At 30.5% G+C, this 24595-nt stretch overlaps 1 protein-coding gene and 1 long non-coding RNA gene across 2 annotated transcripts in view; both read left to right on the top strand.

Moving 5' to 3' along the window:
- Nucleotides 1-3134: 3134 nt before the first annotated feature.
- On the top strand, nucleotides 3135-19885 carry LOC139427203 (uncharacterized). The gene is made up of 3 exons (XR_011638340.1): nucleotides 3135-3334; nucleotides 10026-10140; nucleotides 19461-19885. It is a non-coding gene; the product is annotated as an uncharacterized LOC139427203 (long non-coding RNA).
- A 120-nt stretch (nucleotides 19886-20005) lies between these two features.
- The window catches only part of LOC107455863 (hormone receptor 4), a 58610-nt gene continuing 54020 nt past the window's right edge, over nucleotides 20006-24595 (top strand). Inside the window, exon 1 of the mRNA XM_043041218.2 lies at nucleotides 20006-20594. The gene's annotated coding sequence lies outside the window, so the exon portion shown is untranslated. The remainder of the gene's footprint in view (nucleotides 20595-24595) is intronic.

Below are 24595 nucleotides of genomic sequence, written 5' to 3'. Positions count from 1 at the left end.
TGGAAATAGTTTGGTCAGGCGCGTGGCTGAAAGTTTGGAACCCTTAAATAGTAATTTAACTTTTTGCAAATTTCCCTATATCTCGAAATTTTTCAAGTAAATTTAAATTTCTTTGCTCATAAATATAAAACTCGTTTATTCAATTATAATTTTATGCAAAAATAATTTTTTATTATTTTATATTATCATTTAGGTCAGATGCATGGTGGGCAAAACAATAAATGGAACGCTCAGAATAGCTTTCGATCTAATGATTGGATTTTCACCTACTAGACCTCAATCCTAATGGCTCAAGGGGACGATCTAAAATATGCTAATTCATATATAATAACCTCAGACTCCACACTGCTTAAAAAGTGAACCGGTTGTGCCCATGAACCCAAATCATATTTTAAATGTGACTGAAACAAATTTATCATATATATTTGAGAATTGAATCTGTAGTGGTATACAAGTAAATAAGACAAACCAATCATATTCATAAATTAAACAAATTTTTAGACATATATTTGCTGTCACTTTCTTATTTTTACTAGATTTTCTATTAAATGGCTCTTTCGTAAACTGGTTTATCTTCATTGTGGTCTGATCGGACTACGTATAAAAACCGCGAGGAGGCTTTCAGTTGTAGGAGGTAATTTTACTAGATTTTATATTAAATGGTTCTTTCGTAAACTGGTTTATCTTCATTGTGGTCTGATCGGACTACGTATAAAAACCGCGAGGAGGCTTTCAGTTGTAGGAGGTAATTTTACTAGATTTTCTATTAATTGGCTCTTTCGTAAACTGGTTTATCTTCATTGTGGTCTGATCGGACTACACATAAAAACCGCTAGGAGGCTTTCGGTAGTAGAAGGTATTTTTACTAGATTTTCTATTAAATGGCTCCTTCGTAAACTGGTTAATCTTCATTGTGGTCTGATCGGACTACATATGAAAACCGCGTGGAGGCTTTCAGTTGTAGGAGGTATTTTTACTAGATTTTATATTAAATGGCTCCTTCGTAAACTGGTTTATCTTCATTGTGGTCTGATCGGACTACATATGAAAACCGTGAGGAGGCTTTCAGTTGTAGGAGGTGTTGCCTCAGCGAGGAACAGTTTAGTAGTCCGAAGTAACGAATATAGACTGCGCAGTGGATTAAAAGTAAGAACGAAGTCACTGCGTTCGAACTACTAAGCTGCGCAGTGGTGGAAAATAGGAAAGATGTCATTACGTTTGGACTATTAAAGGATCAAATGTTTTGCTTATGGTAACCTGTGTTGAGCCCTTCTCTTTTCTAGAAAGTATTGCCTAGATAGTGCATATGTTTTATTCCAAGTGGACAGATCTTTCAGTTACTTACCTCTTTCGCTTAAAACAGCATTGTGCTTTGACTTTAGGTACAAATATAAATATTTATAAAGTTTATATAGTATGGCATATAAATCTATATAAGTTTGCGTAATGAACCCCAATAACGAAACACTACGACTTTTAACTCTTTTGAAAAGAAGGAAGCTCCTTGAAATAGGAAAATTGACTCAAAATGGTTAAATTAGAAACACATCCGGCTATATTGTAAAATATCAACATTTTCTGACTATGTGTCCGAATATGGAAATTCCTTTATCGCTTAAAACTAATTTAACCGAGAAAATATTCCTACTTATGTTCATAAGCAAATAAAATTTATGATATTCAATTTGGATAAAGTTGTATTTAATATGATAATTAGTGTGTTACGCATTCTGGAACAAAATTTTTATTCTTAAGTGTTTTTATTCTTAAGTGTTAAGTGTGTGCAAGCAAGGTAAATATAGAAAACAATTCCATATTGAAATAAATGAATCATTCACCAAATCTAACAGCTTGCTCCCATAAATAACATCTTTAAAGAATCAAATATTTTTGTTATGTAAAGGGAAGCGATTGATTTGTTTTAAACGTCTTTCTAATAACGACGCAATTTAGATCGGATCGCTAAGATAAAGTATTAAAAATAAATGTGAGAAACTATGTTTTTTCTTATCTGATAACTTTTGTGTAAATGACTTGGCACGAGGCAGTATTTTGAGCGAAAGGATTTTGCTTTTCTTAATTGCTTGTAGTAAACCTATGGAGAGTGATTCCTTCAAGGCGAAAATGGATTTCAACAATGATGATAATGATATAAACAGGTCAACACCAGTTGAAATTGAAATCAGTGCACGTGTTTTCTATCTCTAGGCCAAATGTTTGCAGAGGTTTGGCTTTCTCGTGTTAAAGAAAAATTCTATCCTTCATTTCTGTAGCTTCATTAATTCAAAAAGTGATTTTAAAAACCACCTACTTTAAACAGGAGTGATTTTCGAAAGAATCATCAAAATGTTTTAAAAATATTCTTATTTGTTGTGGAGAGCTGGACTCGACTAATTTCAAAAATCGCTCCATGCTGTTTGCAAATGAGAAAATTAGGTGCAGAAATTGTTTCATGCCACCTGTAAATGAAAAAAAATTAGGTGAAAAAAATTGCTTTATGTCACTTGTAAACAACAAAAATTACGTGCAAAAATTGTTTCATGTCACCAACAAATGACAAAAATTAGGTGCAAAAATTGCTTCATGTCACCTGTGAACAACAAAATTACGTGTAAAAATTGTTTCATGACACCAGCAAATGACAAAAATTAGGTGCAAAAATTGCTTCATGTCACCTGTAAACAACAAAAATGACGTGCAAAAATTGTTTCATGTCACCAGCAAATGACAAAAATTAGGTGCAAAAATTGCTGTATGTCACCTACCTCATTTACTAAGCTCTTCATTTGTTTCAATTCTTTAACAAAATATGTTTCCAAATTTGTAAGTATATAAGCAAAAGAAAAGCCATGACTTAAAAGAATTCCGAATAATTAACGATAAGTAATCAGAATTTTTAAGGATATAGGATTTAAAAGGTAAGAAATTTTTAAAATATATATTCTTAATTTCTAAGAGCTCTAGTTGAATATTGTTTATAGACAGTAAGGGTAAGTATTCCATTTCTTAAATTTTAGTAATTCCATTCATTTAAAAAATTTTAAGAACTTTTAAATAAAATAACAAATTCTTAGCAATATTTTTTCAACTTTTCTTAGTGTTTACTCAGTATTTTTTGTCTGTCCTTGTTACAGAAAGCTATTTCGAATCTCTTGCAACTCTGGAACAGTCAGCGCTAAGGTTCTGAAATTTAGGCATTGATTAAAAGAAGTGATTTTAATTCTGGTACAGTCAGCGCTAAGGTCCTGAAATTTGAGAATCAATAAAAAAAAGTGATTTTAACTCTGGAACAGTCAACGCTAAGGTCCTGAAAGTTGGGCATCGATTAAAACAAGTGATTATTAGTGCTACATGTGCAAAGTTTGAGCAAAATTGGTTGAATAGATCTGGACAAATTGAATTTCAAAAAAGTCAGGTATTTAAAATTTGATTCCTCTGGAATTATTCAACTGATTTTGCTCTAATTTTGTATTTTGCCTTGTGAAATTATATTATTTAAAATAGTACAAAAAACTTTATACCTTACAGTCCAAAAGTTTTTCGAGCATTATTAAATAAAATAATAACAAATAACAAATATGTAATAAAGGTCATTTTTTGCATGGAATTATCTTTGGACAAACGAATTTTATAATTGAGATCTTTTTTTCCACATTGCTGCGACAAAAAAGTGATACTAAAATTTGAGAAGCTTAAAATTCGATTTTTAGGAATCATTTGACTGTTTCAGCTCAAATTGTGTAGTTCCCCAAATAAAATTACAGTCTTTAAACTGATGCAAGAAATTGTATATCTTACAATTCAAATTTTTTTCGACATTTCTTAAATAAAATAATGAAAAATAATAAATTACTTCTTGTATGAAATTATCTTTGGATAAACAAATTTTGTAATTGTGCGTGATACTAAAAGCTCAGATGCTTAAAATTCGATTTTTAGGAATCATTTGACTGATTTTGCTCAAATTTTGAATTGTGCCTCATAAAATTACATTCTTTCAAATGATGCAAAAAATTGCATACCTTACAACTTAAAAAAATTTTTCGACACTTCATAAATAAAGTAATAAAAAAATAATAAATTATTTTTTTGCATTAAATTATCTTTGGATCAGCATATTTTATAATTCTGTGTAAAAATTGCAAATAAAATACAGAAGAAAAGTTATTGTTTCAACGTATTTCAAAACTATTTTCTTTTTGTATACATTTTATTTGTTTGTGCAAAATTTTCAGAACACATCGCTGGTTCAAAGTTTAAACGACACTTCTGCACTCACTTCTCATTCAAATAACACTAATTATGTTTTCAGAAGCGTCGTTTTAACTTTGAATCTGCGACATGTTTTATTAAATCTAATTTTTATAATGGTCTTCGTTTGACTGTGATAGGGTCTTAGAAAAATTTGAACTTGTTAAGATTGTGCTGCAGATCCACTCTGCATATTTTGATACCAAATATGCATACATAGCTGTTATCAGACCCCTGTATATGCATAGAAACAGAGTTACCAACTTTTGGGTAAGTTTCTCTAATGGTAGCAAATTTTATAATTTAATATATAATTCCTTGTTTAGTAAGTTTGACTTAAAATTATTTTCTGTACCCCCATATGTGGAGGATTCAAAAGTTAACATAAAAAGTCACTTTGTTCTCGTAGGCAGGGTTTTAAAATAATATGCAAAATTTTTAAAGCCAACCACTCCACATATATTTTATAAAAATTGTAGTAGTATGCAGCTCTGCGCAGAGCATACCTGCCAACTATTAATCTTCCCGAGGAAGATTTTCTTCAATGGTAGTAATATGAAAATTGAATCACAATTACAGACAGATCCATATTATTCATTAGCAAACTATCGCAGAGTTGCCTGTTTCTACGCTTTTGGCAAAATATTTTACAGGCAACAGCTAAAATTTTTATTATTTTGACAAATTTTGCCAATATTTTAAAAGCCTCAGCACGAGAGATCAGAGACAAAGTGGCGTTTTATATGAACTTTAAAATCATTTGTATGTAGTGGTGTAGAAAATAAGCTTGAATGAATACAAATCAATACATTAAAACATAAACGTAGCTACCACTAGAATAAATATTTACAAAAAGAGTATAAGGTTCTCAGCAATTCCATTTTCTTTCTTTCTTTATTTATTAAAAATTGGGCACCTGGGCCGCGCAGAAGGCCCCTAGCAGCTATTCCAGTCTGATTATTTTAACTTGAATGTTGAATTTATTTATTTGTAGTGGTGGTCATTATAATTTTAAACAAATTTATAAATTCAAGAAATAAATAGAAAGCTTAAATTTTGCTACCACTTTAAATATAAATATAAGGCCTTACGCAAAATGCGTAAAATTTGGCAGCTCTTATACAGACAAAAAGAAAGCCCAAACCAAGAAATTATTAATGCCAAACTTTTAGATATCGCAAGGATAAACTTTTCCTAATTGTCACGAGAGGTCCAATTTTTATTATATCTTATAACCGTCGTTGAACAGCCAACCAAAAAAATTGAGTTAACGACTACTAGCGTTGTAATTTTGCGTTTTAACTCTGTAATTACTAGCGTTTTAACTCTGTAGCCTTGTAATTTTGAACCCAATCCAGAAGACGAAAAAAACTCCTAGATCAAGCATTGTGGAAATTTGCCGCCGTAGAGAGCTTTTTTGATGCAACTAACCCGCATTTATGTTACATAGAGAGAAAAACCACGAAAACCTCCCACGGTTAGCCTGACTGCAAGGGGATTCTAACGCATAATCCGTCAACCACTGAGGATATTTTTACGCCAGTACTATGGTCAGTGGGAGCCGGGTGAGGAACTCGTATCAGCCAGCCATCGCTGGGATACGAACCCGGTTCACTTCTTTGAAAGGCGATTGCTCTATCCCCTGAGTCACTACGGCTCCCTGGTTTTTCTATACATATATGCGTCTTTGAAAAAACACATGAACTTAACGCACCGCATCATAAACTAAAATGTGTTAGTGCTTTCTTCCTACCACGCCTTACGTACTAGAGAAGTAAAGACACTTAGTATTCAAACGAGTGAATATTAAAAAATTCTGGTTTGTGCATAAAAACTGTAGGCTGTCAAGAGAAACTGAGCACAAATTTGAGATCAGTAAAGTGAAAGCATTCAAGATTTGTTAAAAAAAATCGCATGTAACAGAAAAACAGGGAAAAAAAAACATTTTTTCTATTCCGTTAGTGTTATGGATATCTTACGATTTTCCTCAATTTACCCCTTAACGCACAGATTTTTTGAAAAAAACCGGCCCAAAAAAAATCAATTTTTTCATTGATTTTTTAACTAACATTTCATTGACTCACCCGCATTTACGTTTCCCAGAGAGAAAAACCACGACAACCTCTCACGGTTATCCTGAGAGCAAGGGGACTTAAACCCATGATCCGTCTACCGTATTTTATGTTTACAATGTAATCGCCAAATTGGAAATTTTTTAAAAAGATTAAGAATTTTTAAAATATTTTAGTTATTTGTTCGTTCTAAAGCACAGAAAATTCTTTACAGCGAGTTGGTGCATACTGTTTGAAATTACAGCTTTTTTTCAAGTCAAAGGCACTTAAACTGTGGCTTTTTCATTTTTCTTGGTGAAAGATCTTCGAAAAATCCATGGCAAGTTGCCAATTTATATTGGTTCCCATTCTGATTCATTTAGGATTCCCCCGTCCCGAAAAGGTTAAAAATAACATTAATTTTGAACCTTTTGACTTGCGCAGATTCAAATGAATTTTCAACTTGCGCAGATTCAAATGATTTTTCAACTTGCGCAGATTCAAATACGATTAAGGAAAAGAAGAAAATAACACTATGACATTTATATCAAAACATGAGTTTTAATCATTATCATTCGCCTTGATCGTGATTTTGTTTAATAGGTCATGTCTTGAAAGCGAAAGTGTTTACTTCAATTTTTCATCACTCTTCTTGTATCTAAGTGACCCATATATCTTTAATTTATTTAGATAAAGAAACATTTTACAGGTTTTGATTACTGCTACTGTTTGATTTAAAACAAATTGCATTAAATAAAAAAACAAGCTTTATATTACATATTTTGTTATGAAATATAGAAGTAAAACAACTGTTCATTATTTTTGTCGTTTTTGAATGATAATGAAAGTAGAAGTTGTTAAATGTATTGAAAACTTTTTTTTAGGTACAGATCGCAAAAAATAATCGGACCACCCTGAATAACGTTTAATCTAATGATCGGATTTTCACGTTCTAGCACAAAAGACTCAAAAGACTCAAATATGCCGCTTAATTAGTGCAAACGATATTTCATGATACGAAAACTAACACAAAAGTAATTTTTTTGACTAAACCATACTTTCGAAATATGACAATTCGGACCAAAAAATTTCTTCAAATTTAAAGTCTTCAAAATAATCTAAATTATTTTTTGTATACTTCTTTAGCTACACTTAATAATATCTTATAGGCAGCAGTGTAGTTTATTGACATTTGTTCAAGAAAAAGATAAAATAAAAATTCACCAAATCTTGAATGCCAGGAAAATGACATATTACCCTAGAAGTTTAAAAAACAGTCATTTTAAGTTAATAGTAACTCAACTTAAGCCTTTATGTTAGATGGACCATAAATTACTTAAATTAATTCTTTTTTATCCACTGTAGAAAGAAGCAAAAAAATTTTTGTTGCTGATATGTGCAGAATAAAATTGTGTATAATAATCAATCATTAAATAAATAAATAACTTTGATTACATACAAGCATATTACAATCATACATAAACTTGGTATTACGTTAATATTTGCTTTCCCTCTTTGCAGTATTAGCAGCTAAAAAGAATTTCTGGTAACACTTCAATGTCCTGAAATTCATAAGCCAGGAAAATGACAGCCAGGATAATAACAAATTCACCATTTTATAGCATATAACTTTAATTTAATATTTTGGTCGAAGACGTTTATATTCTGCAGAAAACAACAGTATTTTTTAAAATAACTCAGATAAATCTATGTAGTTTTTGTTATTAATGATTTCAAGAAGCCAGGAAAATGACAGCATAAAAACCTACTCACCTTGAAAAAATTTTTGAAATAGATTTTGAGCCAGAAAATTGGTTCTTTATTCATGCAACAGGACATGTTCATATAGGAGGGTATCTAATCAATCTGTTAACACACGATATTGATTCCTGGCGCTATCTATTTTGGTTATAAATCACTAAATAAAAGTAGCCAGGAAAATGACAGATCTTCATGGGACAAACAAATTATTGACAGAAAAAATTATTTTAAGCGAAGTTTTAGTAAACAATACTCTCTGCATATATTCTAGAAATGCAAACATAGATTTAAGATAAAAAAAAATTAGATTTTGAAAAATGTATGGGAAGTTTTGAAGCTAGTTATTATTGCAAATATTGTTTGGGACATGTCAGGAAAATGACATTTTGATATTCAATTAAATTTCTTAAGTATACAAAACAGTCAATGCCAGCGCAAAGTCATTTTAAAATGCTAACAGCAATGCTATTTATCAGTTTTTTTTTAAAAAAAGTTCTTTTAGTATTATAGTATTAGATCTTGGAGCAAGGGACAGTGAATATCATATTTCGTGAGAATCCCCCAAGTATGGTGCCAATAGTTTGGTCAGAAGAGGTGTCCAAAGTTTGCAGCCTTAATGTTAATTTTATTTTTTGTATATTTCCCCATATTTCGAGAACGTAAGCAGAAGAAGAATTGATACAAAACATTGATTCTTTAAAATGATTTAATACATTATATACTTTACATTTCAAAATTTTTTCGATTATAATTAAATAAAATAACTAAAAATATTAAATATTTACGTTCTCGTACTACAGGTCATGGGCTCAATCTTCGGGTCAGGCAATGCTGACTCTGTCTTTCATTCGTAAGCCTTTCAAAAAATCTTTCTCAGCCTTTCCCAAAAGTTGGCACCCCTATATATCTGAATATATGCATATAAAGGGGTCTGATACTAGCTATGTATGCATACTTGGTATCAAAATATGGAGAGTAGATCTGCAGCACAATCTTAATAATTTCAAATTTTTCTAAGACTCTATCACAGTCAAACGAAGACCATTATTATAAAATTTAGGCTTAATATTACCTGTGTTCAGAAAATTTTGCACAAACAAAATAGATAAAAGGTATACAAAAAGAAAATAGTTTTGAAATATGTTGAAACAATAACTTTTCTTTGTTATTTTATTTGCAATTTTTGCACAAAATTATAAAATTTGTTTATTCAAAGATAATTCCATGTGAAAAAATAATTTATTATTTTATTTATGAAGTGTCGAAAATTTTTTAAATTGTAAGGTATAAAATTTTTTGCATCATTTGAAAGAATGTAATTTTATGTGGCAGAATTCAAAACTTGAGCATAATCAGCCGAATAATTCCGAAAAATCGAATTTTAAGTGCCTTACTTTTTTCAATTAAATTTCTCAGGGACAATTCAGCGGATTTTGCTCAAATTTCGTACTTTTGACATGTAAAATTACATTCCTTAAAATGATGCAAAAAATTTTAAATTTGTTAGCTTATTCACCTCCTGAATGTTTAAGCAGTTTAATTTTTAGGAAAATTTCCAACTTTAATTGTTGTCTCACTATCACTTTGCAAAATCTTTTTCAGGTACGTCAATATACAAAAACTTTTAATTTTAAATTGATGACTGTTGTTGGCGACATTAGAGTTCAAAGGGTTAATAAATATCAAATTTAATTATATTAAATTTAAATAAAGACTACTTAAATTTAACAAAAATATACGATATTCAAATTCGAACAATGAATTTGTCAATAAGATTCTCCTTGAACGTGATATTTATAGGTCACAGCTCGAAAGAGAAAGTGTTAAAACGGAGACATTTTTCATCATATCTTATAAGATAAGTGACCTCTTTTTATTATATCTTATAGATAAGTGACAATTATATTATTTTGATAACATAAAGTTTTTTTAGTCAATTTTAATGCCTTTTCCTTCAAACAGAGATGTCAACTTGCTCTGGATAGCGGATAAATATTTTCAAGTGATAGTCTTTTAATGTATGGTCCCGCCGTGGACTGCGGTCAGCCTACCTAAGTTACGAGGGTGCGCGGTATCGGTACGTACAAACGCAGACATATTTCATCATATCTTATAGATAAGTGACCTCTTTTTATTATATTTTATAGATAATGACAACTATATTATTTTGATAACATAAAGCTTTTTTAGTAAATTTTAATGCTTTTGAAATTTTTCCTACAAACAGAGATGTCAACCTGCTCTGGATAGCGGATAAATATTTTTAAGTGGTAGTCTTTTAATGTATAGTCCCGCGGTGTACTAATCGCTAAGACACGGTTCCCAGCAGAACACCGAATTCAAGCATCACTGGCTGAGGTCAGAGTGCGGATCGGCGACCACTTGGATCATTCTGCATAGGGACAGACGATGTACGGTATTGGTCCTTGTTAAACTGTTCTACCGTAAAGTACTCGACTTCGCGCGCAGGTCGTCGAGCTACCGAAACGGGGATGCCATCCTCGCTGCAGAGGATCAAAATTGTAATGGCATGTCCTCGGATCATCCTCAGGGATGCTTCCCAGACTGTCACCAATAACCCATTGTGCAGCTCTAGTGTGACGTAAATGAACTGCAACAACTAGTGCGATGTAAATAAAATATCTACCTTTCAATGTATGATCCTTGGTTTAGTAAATTCCATTTATAAGTAATTTCCATAGTTATAATACGTTATATCCATAATTATAATAATGGTTTAGCAATTTCCATAATTTCTATTTCCATTACTTCTGAATTATCTGTTCACAATTACACATCTATGTGTTTAAATAATTTCCTACTCGGTACGTACAGTCATGAATCACTTTTTTCAAAGTATTGCGAAGACAAGTAAAACTCGGCAGAAATACTTTATTTCTGAAAAATGAATGCTAGTAATGAAACACTTTTTATTAACACTTTTTACTTTTTTGAAAAGTATGTTTAGCCCAAATGGAAATAAATAAGTGATAAATATTGACTTTTAGGTCCATTTTGCTTAATATAACACCATTTTGTTCGATTAAAAAAAACTCTTACTTGCAGAAAACGGAAAAATCTCTTAAATAATACAGAACTCTAAAGAGGAACTATACTCTGTTGCAAAAAGAACCATTATCCTTATGAATAGATCTTGTTTGCATCTAAGTACACTAAAAATGGATGCCAAGCACCCAGCTCGAACGTACATCTCCATCTCCAAGTCATGAAACGACTTTGAGAAACCTTCTTTTTGCTTGCTTGTCGTGTGTCGTGAGAATCGTGTGAAATGAGGGAAATAAAATTTGTTGAATAAAAATTATTGTTTTGTTGATGAGAATTAATGAAAATGATATCTTAAAAATCGTAACAAATATGCGTCTTCCTGCTCGCATTTAAAGAAACTGATGGAAGAATAATACATATTGTTTCTTGCAGACGATTAAACATAGGTAAAAATAAAAATTCTTCATGTAGCATTTGATTTGTTAAGGTCATGTCAGCATAAGTCGCGCCATTTTCAGTGTTTTAATGATATCCAATGCTCTTGCAACGTCATATAGTTTTTTTCTTTTTCAAGAACGAATGTTCTCCTTACTTATAGAAATACCTCGCCAAATCTAGGATAAAATCGTAACAAATATACGTCTTCCTGTTCGTATTTAAAGAAACAGATGGAAGAATAATAAACATTGTTTCTTGCAGACGATTTTTTTTCTACAGCTAAACATGAGTAAAAATAAAAATTCTTCTAGTAGCATTTGATTTGTTAAGGGCATGTCAGCATAAGATATGCCATTTTTGGTGGTCCAATCAAATCCAATGTCTTGCAACGTCATATATGTTTCATGTTCTCCTTACTTACAGATATATGTTGCTAAATCTAGGAGAAAATCGTAACAAATATGCATCTTCCTGTTCGAATTTAAAGAAACAGATAGAAGAATAATACATATTGTTTCTTGCAGACGAATTTTTTTCTACAGCTAAAAATAAAAATTCTTTAGGTTTTATTTAATTTGTTAAGGGCATATCAGCATAAGAAGCGCCATTTTTGGCGGTCTAATCAAATCCAATGCTCTTGCAACGTCATATAGTTCTTTCTTTTTCAAGAACGAATGTTCTCCTTACTTATAGAAATACGTCGCTAAATCTAGGATTGAAATAAGACAGCGAAACTATAACTCGTTTTTTAATAATTCTATGATATATATCGCAAAAGATAGCATCAACTAAATTTTTGTCCGACGAGCTTAACTTCTAGCTTGTTTTGAAAGCTTATTTGTATAATTTGATAACGAAATAAAACGGAACTATATGCTGTCGCGGATGATTACTTTGATCCTATATGGCAATGTTCTTTTCTTAACTTGCAACAGAGTATAAATCAAATGATTATGTAGGTTCCCAAGACAAGTTTTCAGTTTTTTTTATAATTTATCAGCCAGAGTACATTAAACTTCAACAGACTTAGGTTTAAGAACATTCAAAATTTTTCATGGGACCTGTCATTGAACTTATGACCTGCCGTTGAAGTATATGAAAAAATCTGTTCCAATATTCTCAAAATGAAATATAAAGAACGGAAGTAAAGGGGTTAAGTAGTGAGAACAAATATCTCGATTTACGAAAAAAAAAATATATAATACAGATCACCTGTTGAAACGGAAAGCACATCCAGGTACTACATAGGTTCTCAACCCTTTTTCGTTCCATTAACCCCCTTGCGAATAAGGTGAAGGACGAAACCCCTTTTTACTACAAAATGCAACCCTCTTTTTTTTGAGATGAATTAATAGAGTTTTTATAGTCATCAGATGTTATATAAAAAACTTTAATTCACTTAATTAGAGAAAAGGAGCTAACTATGCATTGTCATAAACAAAATTATAATAAAACCCCACATTTTTGTGATATTTGCAGAGCATTATTTTTCAAACTATGATAAGAACTAGAAAATGTATCTCCTAGCTTTAACCCATTAACTTGTACACTCGAGTTAATTCGAGCACGCTTAACAGGCCAAACTGTACACACTCGAGATAATTCGAGTGGCACTGTATTTTATGCTGCTATAATTTTTCACACTCGAATATAATCGAGAATTGAAAATACCAATGTGAAAGTTAAGGAAAAAAATCATTTTATTGATATTTATCATTTACATAGGATAGTAAGCTATAATATTTATTTATTCAGGAATAAAATATTATACTGAGATGCCGGCTTGCTCCGGACAGTAAATATATATTTTAAAGTGGGAGTTTATCAATTGTGATTCTTGGTTTAATAAATTCAATTCAGTAGATTTTTAACCACTACTATTTCTAAAGTACTTATGCCATGCAATACCTTTTAAAAAGCAATCAAAAATAGTCAAATATTTGCAAATTTACTTTGTAGTTATTTACCATTTTTTTTAAAAATTATTTTGACGTGTCCGGAGCAGTTGGCATCTCTGAATATAGCCTATTTCCATGGAAAGCGTAGTATATCAAAATTGTCCACCAAAAGAAAAGTGTGTTTTTTTACATAAAAAAAAATTGATTTTTTTGGATGGTTTTTTTTTCTCCAAAAAAATCTGTGCGTTAAGGGTTTAATTGAGGAAAATCGAAAGATATCCATAACACTAACGGAGTAAAATAATGTTTTTTTTCTTTTTTTTCCTGTTACATGTGATTTTTTTAAAACAAATCTTGAATACTTTCTCTTTACTGATAAAAAAATCAGGAGAATTTATCCTCGGTTTCTCTCGACATCTTACATTTTTTGTGTACAAACCGGAATTTTTTAAAACTCGATTAAATACTAAATGTTTCAACTTCCCTGGTAGGCAGGGCGTGGTAGGAATAAAGTACTAATACATTTTAATCTATGATGCGATGCGTTAAGTTCATGTGTTTTCTCAAAGACGCAGACAAATATTTAGAAAAACCTGGGACCCGTGGTGACTCAGAGAATAGAGTAATCGCCCTTCAATGAGGTGAACCGGGCTCGTATCCCAGCGATGGCTGGTTGATACGAATTCCTCACCCAGCTCGCACAGACCACAGTTCTGGCGTAAAAATATCCTCAGTGGTAGACGGATCATGTGATAGAGTCCCCTTGCCGTCAGGCTAACCGTGGGAGGTTTTCTTAGTTTTCCTCTTCCCGTAACGTAAATGCGGGTAAGTTCTATCAAAAAAGTTCTCCGCGAAGGCAAATTTCTCCCAATGCTTGACCCTTCGCGTCCCCTTGTCTTCTGGATTGGGCTTAAATTACAACGCTATGGAGTTGAACACTGGTAGTCGTAAACTCATAAGTTTTGGTTGACTGTTCAACGACGGTTATAAAATATAATAAGAAAATGAACCTGTCGTGACGGTTGCCCCAATTCGGATCAGCTGTTCAATGACGGTTATAAAATAAATAAAATATATAAACATGGGGCCCAGATAGCCCGGTTGGTAGGGCGTTGGACTCATATTCGTGAGAGCGAGAGTTCGAATCCAGCCAGCTGAAGAATTCCCGTGTATTAAATAATGACTGGTGCACGTTAAATATGTCGGTGTCACAAATTTCTCTAAGTTCCCATAACAAATCAATACCTCTAGGGGTACCGATCCAGGAGTACTGATCTAGGGGTACTGATCCAGCAGCAAGGTGATCGTTAAATTTTTCATAACTGAAAGATGTCCCTTTAGATGTCGAATAGAAAATTTGAGAGGGGTGTAACATCTCAGGCACTATCCATGTCATCTGATCGGGATTAAAATCACATGACATCATTGCTGTTAGAAGTTGGAGTCCTAAAATGGCGCAAAATGTTTGGTCGGGGATAAGAGATAGGATATTTTAATCGTGATATTTAATATTCTCAGAATATATCATGATAATGAATTTTAATATCAAATAAACGATAATTATACACAACAATTATATACAACAATATCACTATCATTACGAAAAACGCTTAATACGAATCGAAATATTATCGCGCTAATTATCGCCACCAACTGTTTTTAAAAGGATCAATAAATATCGTGTTTAAGTCACCATTAACAGGCCCATTCTGTGAAGATACTGCTTGCTGAGTGAATCATTTTCTTTATTGCTGTGATAATCAGTTTAATGGCATAGACGAGTTAAATGTGCTCTGAATAACGCTAACTCATTAGAAGACGATATAAATTCAGTGAAATGTTACGTTTTTTTAGGAATTATTTTTAGAAAGTGTGGCGTTTACGTCCTTAGCCTTTTTTCAATTTATTTTAATTGGATTCACTCTTCTTTTCTTTAAAAAAATATTTAATTTTTTTTAAATTAAACATTTTAAAAGCATTACATTTATTTATATCATAAATATTATGATTACTAGCTTAATTTGAATGTGTAAAATGCTCTGTAATTTAGAGTCAGATTTTTGTTTTTTAAAAAAAAGGAGATGCAAATAGCGTTAAGCATGTATTGTGCAATTGTTTTATCTATTTTGTTTTTCCTACGTGTAAAGATCGCTAAAAATGTATGATACATTTAAACCTTTGCTTTTTATATTTTCACAATTAATCAGAAAAACGTTGTCCCTTAGTTTACTTGTTATTACTCTCCCTTACTAAAATTATGTTATTAAATTGACCAATAAAGCGGTCCACAAACTTAGAAGGGAAATTGAATATTGGAAAAGTATTGTAAAGAATTCCGGATCAAATTATAGTGAAAAGTACTTGCACCCGAAGTGCCAGTACTTAAAATCTCACGGTACAAAAAAACCTACTATACCTTAATTTTTGCATCAATATTTACTCTAAAAAAAGCAATTAAATATTATTGCAAAAATTACAGTATAAAGTTTTACGGTAGAAATGGCTTTGCGGTAAAATGGATTTTATGGTGCGGGACTCACGGGGCCAGTACTTTTTACAGTAATTTGATTCAGAATTTTTTACAGTGTACTATTTACACACATTAGCCTTGCATTAGGCAACTTTTAATACTGCAGTTTTTAGTTTCTCAATCCGAAACTTAACGGAAATAAGTCTTAAGGGATTAGATTTTAAGTAAGCAACTGTGAGCAGCAAAATATTATTTAACTAGGCGGGGATGGGTCCAAATATTTTAATTTAAACCTATTCAGTAAAGTAGAGTTACTTTTGTCCTGAATAGACAATTTTATATTTGGTGCTAAATATTGATTTGAAGGGCAACATGCATCAGATTTAAAAACACTGACTTTTCTTTTATGGCGCTACAGCCCTTGTGGGTCTAAAAATGCTTAACAATGTTGTACCAAACTTTCCACCTCTTAGCTTTGAGTTTCCAGTTGGTAGTTTAAAATACTGTTAATATTTTCTTACGTTCAATTAAAATTGTTGTCATGGAAAAAGCAGGATGTATTTAAAAACTCTCAGAATTTTTCAAGTGTTTCATTTTCAAATTTAGCCGTGTAAACCATACCTGCCAACTCTTCCGGATTTTCCGGAAGATTTTATTTTCATATTTAAAGTGGTAGAAATACTTGTGTTATTCCAATTAACTTTTTGAATTATAATGATAATTATAAATGAGTTTGACCACCACTACATATAAATAATTACAATAAATATATGAATGCATAATAATCCTTGCGCAAGCGAATTTCAACGGGATCAAAATATAAATATATTTTTGAGTCAGATTGTTTTTCGTTTATTGTTTTACAAATACTCTGAAAATCCATTCTCGGACAGAGTGAAAGTTGGCAGGTATGGTGTAAACTATAAGAAAGTAATTCGAAGTCTAAGAAAAGCTTTGATTTTTATTTTTTATTTTCGGTGGAGAAACAAATAAAATCACTTTTAACTATATTCCCTTTTTTAAAATATTTTACTAAATTGTAATAAAATATTTTTTTAAAACCATTTTATTACTTAAAAATATTTTAATAATTTCACATAAATTTTAAATTCAAATTGTTTGCGTACAATGCTTCCATGTTAGATCCCCTTTACTAAGGCATATAGTTTTTCAATGCGAAACTTTGCGGAGTTAAGTTTTTAGGAATTATTTTTTAGGTATGCTACTGTGTAAATAGTGAATCATGTGAAATTATTTAATTAGATGGGAAAGATATTTTATTTAAAACAATAGCTGAAAGAATTATTTTTGTATCAAACAGATTATTGAGAATTCGAGACTAAATATTAATTTAAAATACAACAATGGATTGGATACAAATTAAGTACTTTTTGCGTTCAAGAAAGAATATCGTTATGGAAAAAACAGAATATTTTAAAAAACGCCTAGATTTCATCACTTTAACGCAGAATTTTTATGAAACATATTATTAATACTTTTAACTTAGGTCATAATAAGTTGGAATATTATTTCTAATATTTAAATAATTTATGGTTTAGAAATACAGCATGAAACATCTACGTTACGGGTAAAATCTTCCAAATACTTTTCTTAACAATAAGATTTAAAATTTGCGCTGTTTGCAGTTAGTTAGACCTAAGAGAAACATTTATGCCTCATTAAACTTTTTTTCTTTACAAAATCAGTTATTGATAAATTTTTTAATAGGAGAGAAAAAAATTTCAAACTACTTTTTTTGGATTTTATATTTTAGTATAAATGCAATTCCGATAATCTAAAAAATATTTTAATACCTATTAGATTGTTTTTCATAATTAAAAAATACCTAAATATATGCAATTTTATTTGTAATTTAAAGCGTCAGAAAAAAAATATATATAAGGTACACCGGTGTCCCATCTGTATGAAAAGGTTTTATAGTGGTTCACTTAAGGATGTTAAACGCATGTTTAACACATTGAATGCCATGGGGGTCACCGGTGACCGGCACTGAATTTTAGAAACACATTAATAGAAACCAAAATTATTAGAAACACATAATTCGAGTAAATTTTTAATTTTTTTTTTATATTATTATTGTTACTAAAATGGTTTGAAGAAGTTATTGCAATACAGAATACACAAAAATAGTTTTTTTTATATACACAGAGATGCCAACTTGCTCCGGATAGCGAATAAATATTTTCAAGTGTTAGTTTATTCATTGTGATTCTTGGTTCAATAAATTCAATTTAGTAGATTTTAATCCATCGCTATTTCTAAACAATTCGCAGGCTTATATAATTCACCACTTTTTTCAGATATGTCATGCTAAACCTTTTAAAAAGCAAGCAAAATCTGTCTAATATTTGCAAATTTAGTCTGTAGATATTTACCGTTACTAGACGGGCAAGACATGTAAAATTAGAGTGGCATTCAACGTGTTAACCCTTTAATGGGTCCTTCATTTCTTGTAAAGGTAAATTAAAGCATTTTTGTATTTGAAATTGTTTTAAGAACAGTAATTGATATGAAAAAAACTCATTTAGTTTATAAAAATGCCATTTTTTTGGTGGTAAATATATTTAACATGACCTATTAGGAACTTACTGACTTTTATTTTTCTTTATTTATAAAATAAATTCCTTAAATACTGCAAACTTCAGAAGGAATTATGTATTTTACAACTTTTATACGTTTCTTAAAAGTGACAAATGGTTACCAATTTTACTCAAACTCACTTCAAGAAAGCTGAAGTTATTGAAAAATGGAAACCTAAATTAAAAGTGGTAAAGCGTGGTGGTAAGTATACTTACCACGGCCTTCAAAGGGGTTAATATCCTTTAAAACATATTTAAAAAAATAACGCAAAGTTAAAAGCACCGCTTGCTATTTCTTTTTATTTATCTATTTCTTTCTTTTTAATTTCAGGAGGAGAAACAAATAAAAATCAATTTAAATCAAAAGTGGAAAACCCGAGAATTAAAATTTAGGAAGAGAACAGTTAAACAAAGAAGCAATTTGCTTCTAAAATAAATTTAATCAATTCTGCGGTTACTTTAAAGGCGATTCAAGCATAATTTCCCAGGAACTTTTAAAAGAAGAACAAGGGATCAAAGAACTGGGATAAAAGAAAAGAAGAATAGAAAGAGAAAATACATCTAAGAATATACCGATGTTAAACTATCGATGTGATCCTCATGCAACGGTACATACCGTTGTAAACATCAATTACTGATAAATTTTTTAATATGAGTGAAAAAAAAATTACAAACTACTCTTTTTGGATTTTATATTTTAGTATAAATGTAATTCTGATAATTTAAAAAATATTTTAATAGCTATTAGTTTGTTTCATATAATTAAAAAAATACCTAAATGCATTTTTATTTGTTATTAAAGTGTCAGAAAAAAATATAAGAGGTACACCGGTGTGCCATCTGTATGTAAAGGTTTTATAGTGGTTCATTTAAGGATATCAAACGTATGTTCAATATCCTTTTAGACATATTTTAAAAAAATAACGCGAAGTTAAAAGCACCGCTTGCTATTTTTATTTATCTATTTCTTTCTTTTTAATTTCAGGAGGAGAAACAAATAAAACATCAGTCAAAATCAAAAGCGAAAAACCTGAGAATAAAACTTTTTGGAAAAGAACAGTTAAACAAAGAAGCAATTTGTTTCTAAAATAAATTTAATCAAATCTGCTGTTACTTTAAAGGCGATTCAGGTATAATTTCCCAGGAACTGTTAAAAGAAGAACAAGGGATCAAAGAACTGGGATAAAAGAAAGGAAGAATAGAAAGAGAAAATACATCTAAGAATATACCGATGTTAAACATATCGATGTCATCCTCATGCAACGGTACATACCGTTGTAAACATACATCTACGGATGACATAAGAACATAAAAAGAAGAAGAAAAAAAATCAAAAGGTCGTGACTCTCAAAGGCGTCGCTAACATTAAAAAAGGCGCAACTGATTCGAACGCAAAATCAAAATAGAAAAGCGATGCGCTGGCGATTTGGATAAGAATGAAGAAGCTAATGATAAAAAAAAGATAAATAAAATATAAAAAATTAAATAAAAAAAAAAAGAGATAAATACAAATTAAGTGGGTCAGAAAGCGACAAAAACCGGTTGGCTCACAAATAGGGCACGAGTACTCCGAACCTACTATGAGTGAAATCTCTCTGCTTTTCTCTATGATAGTCTAGCCATGACCGCCACTGACCCACATACAAGCAGCAAGTGTGCCGAACCTCCAAAAGAACGTATCATTTGATTCAAACCGGCAACGGAGAAAGCATCTTCCAAACAGAAGATCCAGAGAGGAGAGTCTATCCTTTTTTTCCCTCGGCAGCGCTACGTTCTTGGGAGGAAGGGTCGTTGTCCTCTCGCTATCGTTTGCTTTCAGTTGCAATGATATCATTACTAATACAGCAATAACTTCTCTAGCTAACCACACTGCTACCATTGGATATTAATTTCCATTTTATGTATCATTTATATTGTGTCTCATATTGCCGAAAGGATTGTTTTTGTTTATTGTGAGTGTTTTTGTTTACTGTTGGAACGAAACTTTGACTATACGAGAAACTTTGTTTTGTGAACTCAAGTTAACTTTCTGAACTGAAAAATTCAAGAATGGGAAAGTGAAAATTTATGTTAAAGAGTTTCTCAATCGCGAGGACTATATTCGCAATGATGCTTTAACGTAAGTAAATAATTTCATTTATTAAAATTTTATGTATTTTTTAGTACTAAAGATTGCAAAATAAAGTGTTTGGAGTGATATTACTTCAGAGAAAAAGTATTAAATTGGAGTATCCCATAACTATTTTTTTGTAAAATAATAAAAAAACAAAATTTTAGAATTAAAAATATTATGAAAAATTTATTTCAATCGTAGCAAATTTTTGTATAAAAAATATTTAAAAAAAATTGAATTTATATAGTGCACAAAAATTAAATTTAGAAATATTCAAATTCAATAGTATACTTTTGATAGTAAAAGGAAAAAAAAACTTTCTTTTTTAGTTTTTTAATTCTCTCTAAATTTTTAATATTTAATTGCTACGATTTTTCTAAATCATCACAAAATATTTCATGTGCTTTAAAATAGTTTCCTACCAAATTGGTTGTAATTAGCCTTAGGGGCTTATCAGAATTATTTTCAGCCTGAGGGACTTAGTGGTTATATTTAACCTTAGAGACTCAATAGTGTACGTAACTTCATGTTTGTACTAGTAAGAATTTCCTTTTTCAATGCAGCGTTTAAAAGTCACACAAATATGTTTTCATTAAAAAATAACATACAATGGTAGTCACAAATGTATTTAAATGATATAGGTTTGTCTCCTTTTTATTACTATCATTCTGTCTCTTGTCTGTTATTCACGAACATGTTTTTCAAGGATACACAAAATGATTATTTCAAGCTAAAGTTTTCACTAAAACTCATTAAGTTTGAACTCAACATTTTTGTGAGAGGCGTTAACCCCTTAACTTGTGCGCTCAAGTTAATTCGAGCACGCTAAACAGGCCAAACTGTACACACTCGAGATAATTCGAGCGGCGTTGTACTTTATGCTGTTATAATTTTTCACACTTGAATATAATCGAGAATTGAAAATAACAATGTGAAAGCTAAGAAAAAAAATCGTTTTATTGATATTTATCATTTACATAGGATTGTAAGCAATAACACTTAGTTATTCAAGAATAAAATATAGATGCCAACTTGCTCCGGACAGCAAATATATATTTTAGAGTGGTAGTTTATCAATTGTGATTCGATGAACTCTTCATTTTAATAATGTATATAAAAAATAATTTTACATCCTAAATGTATATATTTTAAGCTAAATATTTCCTGTACCTTTGATTACAGATTTTGTTTTTATTTCTTTAAAATATGTTGACAATTTTTATGTTTATTTTTTATGTAATCAGTTTTTTAAAGAACGTTATGAATAAGCTTTTAATGTTTTTTTTTCTTTCATAGTGCTAAGTGAAATATTCAAAATATGAAATTTTCATTTGATGATATGTCTAACAGTAATAAAAGTTAATAAATCTAAAGCAAACGAGTGAATAGCTTTTCTATCTTTTTTATATTTCATGTATTATTGTATGCAAAGTTGGAAAATTATGTTTTTAAAGTATACTTTTTTTTAACTATGTCAGGAAAAGTATCACGATGAATGCTTCAGTTTTTTTTTATTTGCTTAAGATTATATCTGAATTAAATTATTTAAATAAAAATAAAATTTTAAAATTGCTTAACCCTTAGACGCATTATTTTTAATCAACATATTTTTCAAACATTTTTCATAATTAATTAATTATTGTTTAGGTCAAAATAAGTGAAAAATATTATATTTAATTTTTTAATATTAAATTTAATTAAATTAGTTCAATATTAATTTAAAAATAATTTATGGTTATGAAATACAGCATGATACACCCCTGTCATTTTTTTTGCTTTAACCCTTTCGCGCCGACTGTCACAAATACGTGACAGCATAAAACCGTATCAATCAGGGTAAAAATATAAAACTGGTAATCAAAGTATTTCTTTAGCAGTTTATTTGTGGGCGGAGTTATAATTGTTTGATTTATTTCATTCACCAATACTTTGTTCAAAATAAAACTATTTAGTTATACTTTGAATTAACATTGATTATATATATGATTAAACTAACAATAATTAGTGTAAAAGCAAAGTAAGTCTGTCAAATTAGTAACGACTACATTTAAGTTACCGTTTTTTATTTAATTACAACTTGATTCTGATTTTGTTCGAATGCTTTTCTGAATCAACCGTCCCCAAGGGGTTAAAGGTAAAATCTTCACTTCCAAGCAATAATTTTTCAATTAATATTTAGCATTTTAGTAATTTGTGTTTATGAAATACAGCAGGAAACACCGGTGTCTTTTTCTGCATAAAGGTAAACTTCCAAACATGGTTCACTTAAAAAACATGGTTCACTTCCAAATAATAATGTTTAAAATTATCACTTATTCGCTGTTATTTAGACCTGAGAGAGACAGTTATCCATCATCGAAATTTCTTTAATTTGCTAAATCAATTATTGATACATTTTTGAATATGAATGAAAAAAAAAAATTCTCACTACTTTGGTTGGATTGGACATTTTAGTACAAATAAAATTCCGATAATCTGAAATTTTTTTATTAACTATTACACTGTTTTTAATAATTGAAAAGTTCCAAAATATTTCTTACTAATAATTACAGAGTCAGAAAAAAATGTGTAAAAGGGACACCGGTGTCTCATTTTATTTTTATCTTATGAAAGTCGTTGAACAGCCAACCCGATTTTCGGTTTATGCCTACTAACGTTCTACTCCGTAGCCTAGTAATTTTGAACCCAATCCAAAGGACAATAAAATGGAATAAGTATTGGGAGAAACTCGCCTTCATGGAGGACTTCTACATGAAAGTAACCCGCAATCGCATTACACGCAGAGGAAAACCACGAACTCCTCCCACGTTTAGCCTGACGATAAGGGGACTCTAACCCATGATCCGTCTACCTCTGAGGATATTTTACGTCAGCACTGTGGCTGGTGTGACTCGGGAGCAGAATCTGTAATAACAAGCCACCGCTGGAATTCGAACCTGGGTTCACCTCATTGGGAGGTGAATACTCTATCCCAGTGTTTCCTAAAGTGTGGCACGCGTACCCCCAGGGGTGCGGGAACAGTTTAGTGGGGGGACGCGTTCTTATGCGAAATATCTTGCAACAAGCGAAAATTTCAAATGATTTTATTTAAAATCAAATCCAGCAATGTAAATTTACGATTACGTATTTTTCTATTGACTATTTTTTGCAGAGTTAACACTTAATAATTAGTGGTGTCAACAGACAGTTGTGATTTTTTAACTTTTGTGCGAATTTTTTATAGTAAAGGTTTGTAATAAATTCTAATTATTTTGTTTATTTTTATAATATATAATTTTTATCTTTCGCACCAAAAAATAAAAATAAACATATTTAAAAAAAAAAAAATTATTAGTGGTACACAGCGTTACGAAAAATTTAGAAAGGGTACACAAAAGTCATAAGTTTGGATAAGTTTGGGATTGATATAATCATAGTTGGCTGATTGAAATATCTAGCTCTTTGCAATTGTTGGCGTCGTTCACAACGCGCCAGGCTAATTGAAAAAATTTCCTGTAATTTTTATTTAGTCTGGTATATTTTAAGATTATTACTATCACCACAAACGTCTTTAGGCTAATTAAATAATAAATGCAGAGGCTTAATTCATTCCGAAATGTTTTCGTTATTTAATAGATAATAATTTTTGGATATTTAATAATAATAGCCGGGTACGGAGTTAGTATCTCCAAACTATCGCTGGGATCTAACTCGTTTCACCTCTGTGGGAAGTAAGCACTCAATCCCCTGAGCTACCCTGGCACCGGTGTCTTAATTGCGTCAACGAATTACACTAAGCAATATTAAACTTTATTTCGAAAGGTTTAATCTATTAATACCCGGGCATACGTGATAAACGCCTACACGAAAATCGGGGTAAATCATTTACTTTTTTTAGCTAACACGTAAGCTTTTTGTTTTTTAAAAAGAAACTGCGTAAAAATAAGCCATATTTATAAAAGGACGCTAATCACAAATTGAGTCAAATGTTATTTTTGTTTCCAAGGAAAATCGAATTCAAAATAAGC

The sequence above is a fragment of the Parasteatoda tepidariorum genome, chromosome 12, assembly GCF_982258835.1.
Source record: "Parasteatoda tepidariorum strain Cologne lab strain chromosome 12, Ptep-v5.0, whole genome shotgun sequence".
NCBI classification, from domain to species: domain Eukaryota; kingdom Metazoa; phylum Arthropoda; class Arachnida; order Araneae; family Theridiidae; genus Parasteatoda; species Parasteatoda tepidariorum.
Note: the sequence above shows the minus strand (reverse complement) of the source record. Positions and strands in the feature narration are given on the sequence as shown.